This window comes from Hylobates moloch, unplaced genomic scaffold, assembly GCF_009828535.3.
Source record: "Hylobates moloch isolate HMO894 unplaced genomic scaffold, HMol_V3 SCAFFOLD_22, whole genome shotgun sequence".
NCBI classification, from domain to species: domain Eukaryota; kingdom Metazoa; phylum Chordata; class Mammalia; order Primates; family Hylobatidae; genus Hylobates; species Hylobates moloch.
The window spans coordinates 38,488,158-38,504,080 of record NW_026652297.1 but is presented as its reverse complement, the minus strand read 5'-3'; the positions used below and the strand labels follow the sequence as shown (position 1 = coordinate 38,504,080).

Genomic DNA, 15,923 nt, shown 5'->3' with positions numbered 1-15,923 from the left:
ACAGGGGTGGGGGACCACTCTACAATGGGTGATTAGGAAGGGCATCTGAGCAAGAGACATTTAAACGGAGACCTGAATAACTAGGAGCAAACCACATGACCCTCTAGGGGATGACTACGTCAAGCAAAGGAACCAGCCAAGGCAAAGGCCCGATGGAACTATGAAGACCAGGGTGGGTAGAGCGTCAGGAACAAGGGAGAGAATGGTGTGAGACAAGGTCGGAGAACCTGGACCACGTATGCCTTATGGGCCCATGGATTTTAAACCCCATGTCTGATGAGAAACCATTAGCAGGTTTTAAGAAGGAAGCAGGTGGTGGATCCTGAGCCTGGCCAGCCCCACCCGGCCTTCCCTCTGGCCCACCTGACCGCCATGCGTCCCTCCTCCTCCCCACCTCGTGGCCGGCAGCAGCCCTCCAGCTTTGGCTCCATGGACTGGCTCTCCCAGAACAGCTGCTCAGGGCCGACCCACACCCCCAGTCCTGCCGACGTCTCCCCCCGGGAGCCACATTGGCCCGGGCCAGACATCCGGCACCCAGAAGACCCCTCAGGCCGTCAGCATCAAGAAGGCTCGGTCCTCAAATCTGCCTGCGCCGGAGAGGGCCGCGGCTGGGTTGAGTAAGAAGCCAAACCCCTGGCAGGCCCCCTGTGTAGGCACAGCCTTCACCACCGAGCAGGTCGGCGCCTTGGAGGGCGTCTTCCAGCACCACCAGGACCTGGGCCCTCTGGAGCCCAGGAAAAGGCTGGCAGGGAGATGCAGCTCTCGGACGTCCAGACAAAAACCTGGTTTCAAAACCGCCAGATGAAACAAACGGCAAATGCAGGACTCCCAGCTGAACAGCCCCTTCTCGGTGTCTCTCCACGCGCCCCGTGCTTTCCACTCACCGTCTTCTGGCCTTGCCAATGGCCTGCAGCTGCCGTGCCCTTGGGCACCCCTGCCAGGGCCCTAGGCTCTGATGCTGCCCCCTGGCTCCCTCTGGGGTCTCTGCCAAGTGGAACAAGAGACCCTGGCCTCTGCGGGGGCTTCCTGTTATGGGCAGCCTCTGGCGTACCACCCGCCAAGGCCAGGAAATGGCGTGCGTACGCTGGGACCAGCCCTGTCCACGGGGCCCTGGGGCCTGTGCGCTCTGCAGGAGACGGGGGGATGCATTTTGAGGATGCACCTCTGACGCCGTGCCTCCCACACACGTGGTCTATGCAGATCGCACCTGGCGCCTACCTGGAGGACTCAGCTGTTCTATTCTGTTTACATCGTGGCGGCACCTCTCACCCTCACCCACGCAAAGGTTCTGGAGCTTTCTGGAGAATATATTTATTAAAGCCACCTCTTCACTGAAAGTTACCAAAAGGGTCCGTTTAGGAAGTAAATGAAGGGTCAGTGAACAGAGTCAAACGCAGAAATGGGCTTGTTATGGGTAGGGCTTTCAGCATATGATAAAAGAATAATTTGTTTTTTAAAAAATGTTGGAAAAACTGGTTTTCCAATTGGAAAAAGTAAAGGTTGTAAGTTTTGTGTGTAAAAAAGAAAACCATGAAGGATTGGAAGGGAATGCAAGTGTCGTGTTTATAACCTTGGGGTTCGAGTCCCTCTTAACAAGGACTCCAAAGCTGGAAAGCAGGAGGGAACAAAGGTGAAAATTAAGGCAGGGTGCTGGGGCCTTGCGGTGCGCTCCAGGCCGTGAGTGAGCCGGGACTGTACCCGCAGCCTGCTGGGGGCTGCTCTTCTCAGGCCAGAGAAAGTGGGGCACTGCGGCTGTGCCTGGACTGAAGCTGTCCCACATGTCCCCACTCTTCAGCATGTGCTCACCTGTCCCCCTCCTCGCAGCAGCCTTGGGACAAAACAGAATGACTCAAGGACAGCACTTTCTGCAGAAAATCTCGAAGTGCCCAGAATAGGAGGCACGGAAGCCCCTCCCGGGGAGGACTCTCCCTCATTGATGGAGCATTTTTGGTGCTGACCCCTCCCCACACGCCCCGAACCTTAGACAAGCGCGCATCAGTCCACGTTACCTCAGAGTGCCCAGGAGGCAGGCAGCACGAGGCGCCCAGACAGACGGGTTCAGCCTGCAGGACTGAGAGGCGACCTGTGAAACCAACCCAGGCATCCCAACAGGAACAAAAGCGTGGTCCTGTGGCCGTGTCCACAGCAAGTTCCACTTTCCCCTTACTCATTTCTGCCTTGTTGGAAGTGTTTACAACCAGAAAAAAAGAAAAGAAAAGTAAGGAAGCAAACTAATGTGATATTCAGCCTAGATGGGTCAGTTTGGCTACCCTAAGAAGAAAAGATTGAGCTGGGGCAAGGGAGGAGGCAGGGAACTCAGTTGGAAGCCCCTGCAGATTTCAAGTGAGATGTGGAGGTGGCCTGGACCAGAGTGACAGCAAGAGAGATGGAAAGAGATGAACCGAGATATGATATGCAAGAGGGGTAGGATTCTACAGAATCTACTCTAGGATCACTGTGGGAGGAAAAGGAAAAAGAAGAATGAAAGACTTCAGAGATTACTTCAAGGTGCGTGGCTTGAGCAAGCAGGCAGACAGTGATGTCAGTTACCTAGTTCCCATCATAGCTCTTTCTCTGCCCCAAAACACTCCAACCCCTTCAAACACTTCTAGCCCCCAAATACTCTAGAGTCAAACTAGATAATTTGTCACCTCTCGAGCACAACCTACTCTTTTCAAATGTGCTTCATTTTTCATTTCCCTTTCTCCTGCATTTTTTGGAACTCCAGACATAATTCAAGACTCAAAACCAGTGTTATATTTCCTGAACCTGTCTGCTGAAATTACCTCTTCTATTCACAAGCAATGCCTTTTTATACCTCAATTATTACATGTATCCTACTCCACCTTATATTAATTTACTGTGCCATATGCAATGGTCTGAATGTGTCCCCCCAAAAATCATATGCTGAAACCTAATCACCAATTTGATAGAGAGGTGCAGCCTTTAGGAGGTGATTAAGTCATGAAGGTGGGAACTCTTACAAAAGAACCTTATGCTGGGTGCAGTGGCTCAAACCTGTAATCTCACCCACTGGAGAGGCTGAGATGAGAGTATCACTTGAGCCTAGGAGTTCCAGACCAGCCTAGGCTACATAGTGAGAGCCTCTGTCTCTACAAAATAAAATAAATTAGCCAGGCATGGCGACACATACCTGTGGTCTCAGCTACCTGGGAGGCCGAGGCAGGAGGATGGCTCAAACCAGGAGTTCGAGGCTGGAGTGAGTTATTATTGCACCACTGCACTCCAGCCTGGACAGCACAGCAAGACCCTGTCTCTTAAAAATAAAATAAAAGGGGCCGGGTGTGGTGGCTAACGCCTATAATCCCAGCACTTTGGGATGCCGAAGCAGGCTGATCACTTGAGTTCAGGAGTTCGAGACCAGCCTGGCCAACGTGGTAAACCCTGTCCCAACTAAAAATACAAAAATTAGCTGGGCGTGGTGGCACACACCTGTTATCCCAGCTACTTGGGAAGCTGAGACAGGAGATCACTTGAACCCGGGAAGTGGAGGTTGCAGTGAGCCGAGATCATACCACTGCACTCCAGCCTGAGCAACAGAGTGAGACTCCATCTCAAAAAATAAAATAAAATAAAGTAAAATAAAATAAAAGGGCTTGAGGAAGTGGGCTCACCCTTTTCCATCCCTTCCACCACAAGAGGTAACAGTGAAAAGGCACCATCTTGGAAGCAGAGAAACCCAGCCCTCACCAGACATAGAATCTGCCAGTGTCTTCATCTTGGACTTCCCAGCCTCCAAAACTATAAGAAATGAATTTCTCTGGCTTATAAATTACCAAGCCTGTAGCATTTTGTTATAGCAACACACATAAACTAAACATGTATGCCGCTCACACCCATAAACCCTAAACCTCACCTGTGACCAGGCTTTATAACTCCCAGGAATCATTGTAACTTTTCTAACTTTGACCTTTGTAACTCCCAGGAATCTCTGCAACTACAAATATGTGTAGACGAGGATAGAGATGGTGCGGATACTATTAACCCCTAAGCTTTGTTTAGTTCCTTGGCCCTAGACTGCCTTAGGCTAATTCTTATGGAGAGTTTGTAGGTTGTTTCATTTTCTAGGTGAGGGGATCAATTTTGAATAACTTGTCTAGGTGACACAAGGGAGCCTGGATAAGAATTCATATCCTAGGGGATCTGACAATAGCATAGAGAGTCACATAGATAGCATATATTTCTTCTTTAAATCTCTACAACCAGCCTGCACAGGACCTTATTTCATCAAGTCTAAAATGCCAATTCTAAGACCCAATATTGTTTCATGGAACACTGTTAAAAAAAGTGAAGTCAATTAAATTTTTGACACATGCTAAAACACAACCATCGTCAGTGCAGCCTGATTTCAGAGATGTTAAATGTGAGAGAAGAGAAAGGGTGCTTTAAAATCCCTAATTTATAAGTGAGAAAACAAGCTTAGAAAGAATAAGCAACAGCCCCACCTCAGACACCAGGTAAGTGGCAGATTATCTTGACCCCAAGAACTCAAGTGTCTTAGCTCCAAGAACTGTACTCGCTCCGTGTTAGCAGTGCCTCCCCTTTCTGTATCTTGGATTTTTCAGAAGAGGCACAACTATAGCAGGGCATCATAAAGAAATAAAGATTAAATATGGAGCCCAAACTGAAACCTTGTTCTACACTAATGCACTTAGCAGAAGCCCACAACTTACTGGTCTTTCCTGAAATCAGGGGAAAATGTCTGGCTGAGCTGCTCCGTGGGTGGTACTGTCCAGAATTGTCAGGGATAATGGTAATTTATGTTTCCTTCCACACCTGCTCTCTTCCCAGCTTTAGTCATCTGCTAACACAGCTTCTCTCTAGGGGAGGACGAGGGAGGGGCTGAAACGAGGGGAAGGAAGCAGCTCTTGTTCACCACAGCTCAGCTAAATTGCATTTGCCCTCTTTTGCATAGAGTAATAAAGTGTTATAGAAAATGCAGCATGGATTTTTAATTTTCTCCTTGTCACTGGCTGCTGTAATCACATAATTAACCAAGTGGTAGAGATAGTCATTTATAGCAAATGAGCAAAACAATCACAGAGGTTAGTCACCCAGGGACCAAAAAGGTTACGTTTGCCTCTCAAAAAGGCATGCGTGGACAGACAGAGTCCCCAAGCCTTGGCTGTGTGGGACCCGACACCTAAAGAATGCAGCATTGAAGTAAAGAAAGGGCAATGCATTTGTCCCTCAGGACAGTGAATTGCTAACTGTGCAGTGGTTTGGAAGGCCATGAAATGGACGGGGTAGGGATGGGAACCCCCCCCAGGGCCAGAGGCCAGCAGCTTTACAGACACTGCAGCCCTCCCCTCCATCCCAAGGGATGCTTTCTTAATAAATGCCTTTGTTTGTGCTCCTCCTTCTGCCCGAAATGTCCTTCCAGCCTGCTGGACTCCAATTCTTCATTCAAGGACAGCCCAAATGTTTCCTTTCTGGAGCCTTCCCTGCCCGACCACTTCACCATGGCCCATAGCCCCCATTTCTACCACTAGAGTAATAAACAACTACAAATCCACACGCATACACATACTACCTCCAGCAGCAGCACCACCACCACCAAATGACTGGGCAGAAACTAATAAAACCTGTTAAGGCCCAGGAAGTGTTTTGCCTGCCTGACTCCCCAGATAAAAAGGCCTCCCTCGACCCTGTAAGCATGGCAATTAAAGACAGTGCAAATACCCACCTCCTAAGATCCAGGAATGAGAACAAAATCGGTGATCTTGAGAGGTGCTTTGACCGATGCTAGTAGAGCTCCTCTGCCCACCATCACTTCAAATTAGTTTTGCTGTAGAACTCTGAAATTCCAGCTTGCGTGTTAAACATTGCCTTCTCCATGGGATACTCCCTTTTAAAATGCAACATTCATGGGAAAGGTACCATGTGACTTACTGTGCCCCAAACCTTAATACAAATTAGCATAATATCTTATATCTTTCTTCCCTAAAAGGTGAAGCCCAGACAACAGAGAAATTTCTCACCTGAGCAGAGAGGAATCAACAGAGAGGAAAGTGGTAAGAAAAAGGCACTAAACGACATGCCAAATAATAAGTATTTATTGAGTAGATACTTCAGACCAGAACTTATTCATTCTTCTACTACAGCTTTGTAAAATAGGTTTTTGTGTTTTTTGTTTTTTGGGGTGTATTTTGGAGAAAAGGGTCTCACTCTGTCACCCAGATTGTGCAATGGCACGATCTCAGCTCACTGCAACCTCCACCTGTCGAATACAAATGAGTCTCTTGCCTCAGCCTCCCGAGTAGCTGGGATTACAGGCACCTGCCACCACGCCCAGATAATTTTTGTATTTTTTGTAGAGACAGGGTTTCACCATGTTGGCCAGGCTGGTCTTCAACTCCTGATCTCAAGTGATCCACCCACCTCAACCTCTCAAAGTGCTGGGATTACAGACATGAACCACCATTCCTGGCCTACAAAATAGGTATTAGTAGTAGTGGTATCTTCATTTCATGGATGACAAAGAAAGCTTAAACAGTTTGCACAAAGTTTAAGTGGAGTTACTAGAATTCAACCTTGAGCCTGTCTGCAGCAAAATCCATGCCCTTTCCCTATGAGGGTGCAAAGTATGGAATTGTTTTCTTCTTCCACCTTCCCCTCAACTGGCCCTTATGCTTTTACCTTGTTCTCTCCATCAAATCTGGTCAAAGGAGTCAAATGATGTGTCATTTATACCTTAGAGATGATACCATGAACAGCTCAGGGAGAAAAGATAAACCATTCAGTTAAAATCTCATAAATTATGGTAAGATATTCTTTTTTTTAGGTACTTTTATTTGTTTGTTTGTTTGTTTTTTATAGATTTAGGGATACAAATGTAGGGAGGATTTGTTTATTTGTTTTTGAGACAAGGTCTCACTCTGTCACCCAGGCTGGAGTGCAATGGTGCAATCATGGCTCACTGCAGCCTCAAACTCCTGGGCTCAAGCAATCCTCTTGCCTAAGCCTCCCAAGCAGCTGGGACCACAGTATAAGTTCCATGAGGCAGAGATGTGTCCTCTTACCCACTGTATCCCCAGAAGCTGGAAAGACAGCATGTGCTTAATAAATATTTGTGGAATAAATAAAATTTACAGATAGGAAATGGAAGCACAAATGAGTTAAATAACACATTCAAAGCTAATCCACCATAAGAGGCAGAGCTAGGAAATGAATGGAACATGCCTGACTAACTCTCAAACCACACATGCTCTTTCTGCTATCCCATAGTGGAAATAGGTTCAACCCCAACCTCCTCGTTGCCCAATCCAACGTTTTGTGTTTTTTTGTTTTTTGTAGCTTGCCCAGGCTGGGGTGCAGTGGCTATTTACAGGTGTGATCCCACTACTGATCAGTGTGGGAGTTTTCACCTGCTCCGTTTTCAACTTGAGCCAGTTCACCCTTCCTTAGGCAACCTAGTGGCCCCTCACTCCTGGGAGGTCACCGTATTGATGTCAGACTTAGTATGGGCACCCAACTGGCATAGTGCACTACAGCCCAGAACTCCTGGGCTCAAGCCATCCTCCTGCCTCAGCCTCCTGAGTAGCTGCAACTATAGGCATGGGCCACCACGCCTGGCCCAATCCAACATGATTTAAAAGGAGCTTAACTCCCTCACCTAGGGCTTTGTGGATAGAAGTATAACTGCCTGCTGACAGAGGGATCATGTTAGCTCAGAATGCCCTGCACTGAGAACCTTCTCTCTCTTGCAAGTACACTTCAGTTCCATGTATTGTGAGCTAATGCCAATCAAGAAAATCAAATAATGGATGATTCTGAAGGCCCATATCTGTGAAAGTTTGGGAACAACTGGTTTAGAGCACTGGTTCTCAAAGTGTGGTCCAAGACCACCAGCATCCGCATCGCCCAGGAACTTATTAGAAATGCACATTCTTGAAACCCACCCTGATTCTACTGAAACAGAAACCCTGGGGTGAAGCCGGGTGCAGTGGCTTAGCCTGTAATCCCAGCGCTTTGGGAAGCCACAGTGAGTGGATCACCTGAGGTCAGGGGATCTTGACCTCAGACTTAAGACCTGAGACCTGATCAAGACCAGCCTGGCCAACACGGTGAAACCCCATCTCTACAAAAATACAAAAATTAGCCGGACATGATGGCAGGTCTCTGTAATCCCGGCTATTTGGGAGGCTGAGGCAGGAGAATCGCTTGAACCCAGGAGGCAGAGGTTGCAGTGGGCTGAGATTGCGTCATTGCACTCCAGCCTGGGGGACTAAGTGAGACTCCATCTCAAAAAAAGAGAAAAAAAAGAAACTCTTGGGTGGGTCCTGACTATTCGTGTTTTAATCAATCTTCCAGGTCGATATGGTTTGGGTTTGTGTCCCTACCCAAATCTCATGTTGAATTGTAATCCCCAGTGTTGTGAGAGGGACTTGGTGGGAGGTGATTGACTCATAGGGGCAGATTTCCCCCTTGCTGATCTTATAATAGTGAGTGAGTTGTCACAAGATCTGGTTGTTTAAAAGTGCGTAGCACTTACCCCTTCATTCTCTCTCCTGCCATCACGTGAAGATGTGCTTGCGTCCCCTTTGCCTTTGCGCCATAATTGTAAGTTTCCTGAGGCCTCCTAAGCCAGGCCTCCTGTACAGCCTGCAGAACTGTGAGTCAATTACACCTCTTCTCTTTATAAATTACCCAGTTTCAGGTAGTTCTTTATAGCAGTGAGAGAATGTACTAATACACAGGTGATTTGATGTCCACCAAAATTTGAGAACCACCTAGTAGTCTAGTAGACAAAAGAAAGGAGAATAATGGCAAATGTAGCTATTTCTAAATACCTATTTCCTCCCATTGAGACTCCACGAATAGTTAGGGTCAGGAGAGAGTCATGCAGACTCTCATGTCTCATGTCAGCCTGACAAAGTCTAAGTTTCCCTCATCTGTCATTCCCTTTCTTCCAGCATGCTGAGCCACAGTCCAGAGGCCTCAGCAAAATGGAATGCAGTAAATTCAAATGATACCTTTAACCACCCTGGGTTTTAATTTCCTGGGTATTTCCTTTGGGGCAGCTTCACCTAGCCTAGAACAAGCTCAGAATCTCCCTCCAAAAAAGAAAAGAAGCTATTGCTTTCTCCCTACCCCACCCTCTTGGCTTAAGATTTTTTTTTCCATCCTAGCCTGCTGGCTTTAATTAGGAGGAGTGAAGGCAGCCTGCAGATTGTAGATAGCAGGCGGTCATAGCACAAAAATGTGTTAGAGAAACAGCTTTGGATAATCAGAGGTTACCATGTCCCTGTGTCTGCATCTCCCCTCCCTCTCTCTGGCTTCTTTTCCCCATCTTGTTTATCTTTACCCCTCATTACTTTTAAGGGAGTCACCAGCTCAGAGTCCTGTTGCTATGGGCTTAGGAGGGGGTCCATCTTTACAAAAGGTTGAGGGCTGGGGGAGGGAAATCAGAATGAATGGAATCATATTATATGTGCACAATCAGCTATAATTAGGCATCTTATAAATGTCCATTAGACAAATACATTACAATAACAAAATTAGGAATGTTTAATTGCATTCTGAATCTGGGTCATAGAGGGTAATTTTTTTGAACCCAAGAGGAATCTGCTCTATTAAAATGTGCACTAAATGCATATGACTAAGTGAAGAAAGTGAATCTGAAAAGTCCATGTACTGTATGATTCCAACTATATCACTTTCTGAAAAAGGAAAAGCTATGGAGACAGCAAAAAGCTCAGTGGTTTCCCAGGGTTAGGGGAGATGGAGGATGAATAGGCAGAGCACAGAGGATTTTTAGGACAGTGAAGACTACCCCGTATGATCCGACAGTGATGAATAGATATCATTGTACATTTGTCAAAACCCATAGAATGAACGACACCAAGAGCAAGCCCTTATGTAAACTATGGACTCTGGGCAATACCGGGAGTTGGAGACCAGCCTAGGCAATGTGGCAAGACCCTATCCCTACAAAAAAATTTAAAAATCATCGGGCATAGTAGTGCACACCTGTAGTCCTAGCTTCCCAAGAGAACAGAGCAGGAGGATTCCCAAGAGACCAAAGCAGGAGTTTGAAGTTATAGTGACCTGTGATCACACCACTGCATTCTAGCCTGAGCGACAGAGCAAGACCTTGTCTCTTAAAGAAAAAAAAGGGGGGCTTTTTTTTTTTAAGAGCATTAAACTTGGACTGAAAAGATATGAACTGTAATCCCTATCACAGTCTTGGTCACCTGCTAGCAGTCACACTTGGGCAAGTTACTTGGCTTCTCTGGCCCTTGGGGATCCTATCTATAAAATGAGGATGATAATATCTTCCAGACAGAAATGTGGCATTGGTTAAAATGAAGTAATATGTAGAGACACACAGCCCATGTTTCTTTTTTTTTTTTTTTTTTTGAGACGGAGTCTTGCTCTGTCACCCAGGCTGGAGTGCAGTGGCACAATCTCGGCTCACTGCAAGCTCCGCCTCCCGGGTTCATGCCATTCTCCTGCCTCAGCCTCTCCGAGTAGCTGGGACTACAGGCACCCACCACCACGCCCGGCTAATTTTTTTGTATTTTTAGTAGAGACGGGGTTTCACCGTGGTCTCGATCTCCTGACCTCATGATCCGCCCGCCTCGGCCTCCCAAAGTGCTGGGATTACAAGCGTGAGCCACCGCGCCCGGCCATGTTTCTTTAATTAGTAATAGAAAAATAGCATATAGAATTTGGGGCAGAGACTGGGAATGAGGATTCTTGGCTGCTGTTCTGAAGCAGACAGGGCTAGCCCAGACCACACCACCCATGCTACCTATTTGAGATATAAGCTCTTTCTTTCACCCTTGAAAACTGTCTGCCCCATGGCCTGCTAGAAACCTGAGAGTCAAATGGTAAATGACTCCTGGGAGCAGAACATTTGTTTTTAGGGCCAAACTGTATTGTACTATAAACATGTCCAAGGGAAAAAATAAATAACAGTTTAGCATAGATTGAGTTACACAATCTACTTAGAAACAGAGTCCTAAGAGAACAAAACACAGCAGTGTCAGTTTTTCTAAAAGGATTGATAGAAACTCTGAAAATATCTAAAAGAATAAGGCACTGCCTAGGAAGGTAGGTTTCATTTGGAAGACCAGAATGAGTCATCAGATGAGAATTTCTCTTTTCTTTTCTTCTTTTTTTTCTGAGACAGGATCTCACTCTGTTGCCCAGGCTTGAATGCAGTGGCACAATCGTGGCTCACTGCAGCCTCAAACTCCTGGGTTCAAGTGATCCTCCCACCTCAGCCTGCTGAGTAGCTGGGACTAGAGGTGTGTGTCACCACGCCCAGCTAAATTTTTTTTTTTAATATTTTGTAGAGACGAGGTATCACTATGTCACTTAGGCTGGTCTTGCACCCCCAGGCTCAAGAGATCTGCCTGCCTCAGCCTCCCAAGGTGCCAGGGTTACAGGTGTGAGCCATCGCGCCCGGCCAGATGAAAATTTTTTAAGACAGGGGCAGCTAACTAAGAGAGAGAATCTATCAAAAAGCAAACAACAAATATACACTGAGCACCTATGGTATGCCAGCTGCTCTTCGAGGTATTCAGAATACGTTACTGACCAAAGGAGGAGTTCATAGAACTTCCATTCTGGTGGAAGGAGACAGATAATGAAATATTAACATACTAATTAGGTAAGTTACGCATTAAAAAGTAACACATTCCATAGCATGGTGGCTCATGCCTGTAATTCCAACACTTTGGGAGGCTGAGGCAGGCAGATTACTTGAGGCCAGGAGTTCGAGACCAGCCTGGCCAACATGGTGAAACTCTGTTTCTACTAAAAATACAAAAAAAAAAAAAAATACCCAGGCATGGTGATGTGCACCTGTAATCCCAGCTACTTGGGAGGCTGAGGCAGGAGAATTGCTTGAACCCAGGAAGCGGAAGTTGCAGTGAGCCCAGATTGCAGCACTGCACTCCAGCCTGGGCAACAGAGAGAGACGCTGAAAAAAAAAAAAAAAAAAGAAAAAGGAAAGAAGGAAGGAAGGAAAAGAAAGAGAGAGAGAGAAAGAAAAGAAAAAGGAAGGAAGGAAGGAAGGAAGGAAGGAAGGAAGGCAGGCAAAAGAGAAAGAAGACAGACAGACAGACAGAAAGAAAGAAAGAAAGAAAGAAAGAAAGAAAGAAAGAAAGAAACAAAGAAAGAAAGAAAAAAAGGAAAAGAAAGGAAAGGAAAGGAAAGGAAAGAAAGGAAAGGAAAGGAAAGGAAAGGAAAGGAAAGGAAAGGAAAGGAGGAGAAAGAAAAGGTGAGGCATGGCAGGGGTGGGGATAGGAGGGGAGATTCCATCTTAAATAGGATGGTCAGGGAAATGCTAACCAAGAAGATGGCATCTGAGCAGAGTGGAAGGAGTGAGGGAGGGAGCCAAGCAGATATCAATGGAGAAATTTCTAGGCGAAGGGTACAGCTAGAGCAAAGGATCCAGGGTAGGAGCATACAAACACATCCCGAGCTGCTCCAGGAAGAACAGGGAGCTGAGTGCGCAAGGAGAATCGAATGGAAGGAAGGAGGAGCAAGGGTTTAAGGGTTCGATCGTGTAAGGCCTCGCGGGCCACTCTAAGGCTGCTTTCACCCTTGAAATAGGGAGCCATTGCCAGGTTGGGAACCAGAGGAGTGGCACAACCTGGATTATGATTTACACGGATCACTCTGTCTGTGGTGCTAAGAACAGATGCTAGTCTATGGGGACAAGGGTGGAAGAAGCAGGAGAGCTTCTCAGAAGCCCTTGTAGTGATCCAGGCAAGAGCTGACAGTAGATGAATCACAGTGACCATGGTGGAGGTGTGATCTTCAGACACCGTGTGTCTGGAGACTGAGGGTAGAACCCCAAGGTCCTCTGGAGGTGTATATCCCAGGACCTCCTGAAGCAGTGAATGTCCAGGTGTTGGTCCTCAGCGACTTAAAGGATGAAATTGCTATCATATTAGCTAGTGAAGTAGGGAAGGCTGCCACTGGAGGAGGTTTGGAGAAGATCAGGGGTTTGCAGGAAAGTGGCAAAGGAGGAGGAGTAGGAGTAGATGGCGTGCTGAAAGCACAGACCATGCATCTCACACACAGCCCGGGACCCTGCCCTGATGATGAGCCTGCCCTGAGGAATGTGTCATTTATCAGTGTCATTGCCCTGACATTGTTCAGGCCATATTTAGCAAGAATCATTCTGAAGCATTTCCTAGGCCCTCAGTTTCCCCATGCAATGGAGCAAATCCAAAAGAAATTGAGATTAAAGGAAGCATACATGTATTTTGTTACTTTTTTTTTTTTTGAGACAGGGTCTCACTCTGTCACCCAGGTTGGAGTGAAGAGGTGCAATCACAGCACACTGCAGCCTCAAAAACTCCTGGGATCACCGCTCAAGGGATCCTCCCACCTCAGCCTCCCAAGTAGCCGGGACTACAGGCACGAACCACTACGCCCAGCTAATGCGGTATCTGGCTTTGTTGCCCAAGCTGATCTTGAACTCCTGGACTTGAGCGATCCTCCTGCCTGAGCCTTCCAAAGTGTTGGGATTATAGACATGAGCCACCACGTCCGGCTGGTTACTCTTTATGAGTGGTCATCCATCCCATGTCCACCCAACCACATTTGCTACCACTCTAGAGAACAGCCACAGTTACCAGAAGACATAGTCAGTTAGATGATGAATTACATCATCAGTCCCCCTAGAGAACAAGCTAATTCACTCCTGCAGATTCCTCCTTACATCCACCACCCACTTGCCCTCACCCACTCAAAACATGTTCTAGGGAGAAGATCTAATAAGCCAACTTCCAGAAAGGTGTAAATGAGTGGGGGAAAAAATGAAAATACTTCCCCAGGGATATTTGAATTTTAAAGTATCCAGAACTCTAAACCAAGAGGCAAAATAATGGAATATCATTCATCAGCTTAAGGGAGTTTAAGGGCCAGTGGTCTTGGATTCACATTACTTAGCACTACTTCCTGAGAAAACAGTGGGACTCCAGGAATGATTCAAAGTGGCTTCCTTGACTGTCTCACCTTTACCTGTCCTGTAAGGTCCTCTGCAGGTGCACACACCTCCTGCTTGTCTGCACCTCATTCCTTTGTGTGGAACACCCTTTGCTCCCTCCCTGCTAGTCCCTGTGTCAGGGACTCTTTCTGTGACTCTGCTCAAATAGATAGCTAAACAAATGGTGTCCTTATCCTTGCTCCTACACTGTGAGTCAACTCCAAATATGCCAAACTATACGGATGGCCAAGATCTAGTTGGGGCCAGTGGTTCACGCCTATAATCCCAGCATTTGGGAAGGTCAAGGCAGAAGGGTTACTTGAGCCCAGGAGTTTGGGATCAGCCTGGGCAACATTTCGAGACCCCGCCTCTGCAAAAAAATTAAAAATTTGCCGAGCACAGAGGTGTGCATCTGTGATCCCAGCTACTCAGGAGGCTGAGATGGGAGGATCACCTGAGCCTGGGGAGGTCAAGGATACAGTGAGCTGTTGATCGTGCCCCTGCACTCCAGCCTGGACAACAGAGTGAGACCTTGTCTCAAAACAAAACAAAACAAAAAAACAAAAAGTCATCATCTTGCTGTGCTCAAGTATGGGGCTTGACCTAACTTCCCTGTGACCCTATGACCCAATTTCCCTATGGCCAGGGAAATAAAGGTAAGAGGCAGTAAAGGTAAATGTCTAATGAGACCATTTTCCAGGTCATTTTAACAAAAACCCAAACAGATATGATGTGCCTGTACCTGTGTGTGATTGTGTGCACCCATATGTGTTTGTGTGTGTGTGTGTTGCCTGCACATCAGCCTCCAAAGCTCTTAAACCGAGTGGTCGCCGAGAGGTCTGCCAAGCAACAGCAGTGCCAGTGAAGCATGGAGGGAGCCCCTCACACAGGGCCAGCGAGAGGGCCCCAGGGATCTCTCAGACACCAGTCACTCACTCAGCGTGAAGCTGACAGCCACCTCCAGCAACAATTACAGCTCCTCCACAATTTTTGGAGGCTGTAATGTTAAATCAATCAATCAGGTGTGCCACTCACTGAAGCTCGGGCTGCCAACTCACTTAAGGGGTGAGCAGGAAGCAATCAGTGCATAAGCTGCTTCTCCCGGCTGTCTTATTTGACTCCCGTCCACTTTGTGAAGCCATTACAAATCCATCCTTAGGAAAGTTTTTTCTCCCTCTGTGGCTTTGCACCACACTTGGCAAATCTGCAACTCCCAGACAAGCTGCAAACATTCTGAAATGCACCTACACAGAAATACACATGCACACACAGACAAGCAAGCATCCTCCAGCAGACACACAGAAAGACATGCACATCCCAGGGCAGGACCACCGGCTTCCACGCAGCCTTTCTGACCAGTCATGGGGCTCGGGACCCCAGCAGGAGACCTGAGGAGTCAGTGTCAGAAGAGAAGATCCACCACCAATGTCCTCTCTTACAAGCATGCTGGCCAGGGTGGATGAAAAGAACAGTGGTTTCTTTGTTTTGTTTTGTTTTGTTTTGTTTTTAATAAAAAGGAAACAACAGGCAAACCACACTAGTCCAATGTTCCACCAGTTCGTGCTGCACTGCTATCCACAAGGTGACTTGCTTCATGTTAGTCCCATCTCTTTTTGGAGGTAACTGATCTTTTCTTTGTAAGAGACAGGGTCTCATGCTGTCACCCAGGCTGGAGTGCACTGGTGCAATCATAGCTCACTGCAACCTCGAACTCCCCGGCTCAAGCAATCCTCCCACCCTAGCTTCCCTAGTAGCTGGGACTATAGGCATGTGCTACCAAGCTCGGGTAATTTTTAAATTTTTAGTATTTAAAAGCAGGGTCTTGCTTTTAAATAAAGCATAAAAGACAGGGTCTTGCTATGTTGCCCAAGCTGGCCTTGAACTCCTAGCCTCAAGCAATTCTCCCTCCTCAGCCTCCCAAACTGCTGAGATTACAGGCATGAGCCACTTT

General features: G+C 47.0%; 1 pseudogene; it reads left to right on the top strand.

Moving 5' to 3' along the window:
- The first annotated feature begins 372 nt into the window (after positions 1-372).
- LOC116461775 (homeobox protein VENTX-like) lies at positions 373-1,168 on the top strand (annotated as a pseudogene).
- Positions 1,169-15,923: the final 14,755 nt, after the last annotated feature.